Here is a 1,392-nt window from a genome sequence, read left to right as displayed (position 1 = left end):
TTTCATTCCAACTATTTTTTTACTTTAGATATTCATTCGAAAAACACCATCAATTCTCAAAACAAATATAATATAAAATAAAAGACAATATTTAAATAATTATAAGATATCTCGTGTTAAATATTTTTCTGTAAGTTAAAAAAATTTCGTAGCAACTACTTTTTTACTTTAGATATTCATTCGAAAAATACCATCACCATTACACCATAACCCACCACATCATTCCCATTTCATTCTCTTTCTTTCCGTTTACTGCAAAAATATATAAAAGAAGAAGAAAAAGGAGTGTTCGTCGGACCATCATCGGAGGTGAATGGGGAGAATTGGGCTGGGGGGGTGGAGGTGGGGGTTGGATTTACGAGCTGCGGGAATCGCATGGGTGAAAATTTCAAGCGACGCAAACTTACGTGACCTTTCCTCTTTCCTGTTCGTCTTCTTTCCTTACTTTCTCTCACTTTACTCAAGATAGTCGAGTTACCTTAGTGGCGGTAGAATGAAAAATGCTAGCCATCCACCCTCCTCCTCCTCCTCCCACTCCTCTTCCTCCTCATCCTCCTTCTATTCTTCTTTCTCGTCGTAGAAAAGAATAAAAAAGAAAAAAAGAAGAATAGAAGAAGAGGAATCTCTTTTCTGTACGAATACTGATACTGAAGAATATTGACGCGACCATATGACTCGACGAATCGTATCAATTCATTTTTTTTTCTTCTTCTTCTTCTTCTTCTTCTTCTTCTTCTTCTTCGTTTTCTACTTCATCTTCTACAGTTACTATTTCTTTTCGAATCTTCATCGTCATTATTACTTTTTTTTTTTTCTTTTTTACTATATCATTCAACTTCATAGATTAGAAAATTTTAACGAAATTTTTACAAACAGTTCGTTTTATACAGATGCATCTCTGGGTGTTTTGCAGAATATAGATTTACTGCTTGATGTGTATTTCTTTCTAAATTTGCCAAATATTAGCAACATATCAAACTTTTTACTGTTAGTATACATTTTCTACATTTTAATGATTTTTATATTTAATTAAAGTACACTCTTTTTTCTATGCGTAGAATACCATATCAAATTATAAATTTAGCATGTAAAGTTCAGGAAATATCAGAGAATGCAATGCTGTAAATTGTGCATCTTTGCAATTTCTTTGAAAAGTTTTGGTAAATATTTTTTATACTAAAAGTAAATAAATTTTAATAGAATTTATATTTAATTAAAGTACACTTATTTGTCTACGCGTAGAATACCTTTTCGAGTTATAAATCAATCTGAAAAAGTTCATAAAATGGCAAAGAATGCGATGCTGTAAATTGTGCATCTTTGCAATTTCTTTGAAAAGTTTCGGTTAATATTTTGAATACTTTTAGCAAATGGATTGTAATGATTTTTATA

Source organism: Polistes canadensis, unplaced genomic scaffold (genome assembly GCF_001313835.1).
Source record: "Polistes canadensis isolate GaletaPanama2010 unplaced genomic scaffold, ASM131383v1 scaffold_123, whole genome shotgun sequence".
In the NCBI taxonomy this organism is placed as follows: Eukaryota; Metazoa; Arthropoda; class Insecta; order Hymenoptera; family Vespidae; genus Polistes; species Polistes canadensis.
Note: the sequence above shows the minus strand (reverse complement) of the source record.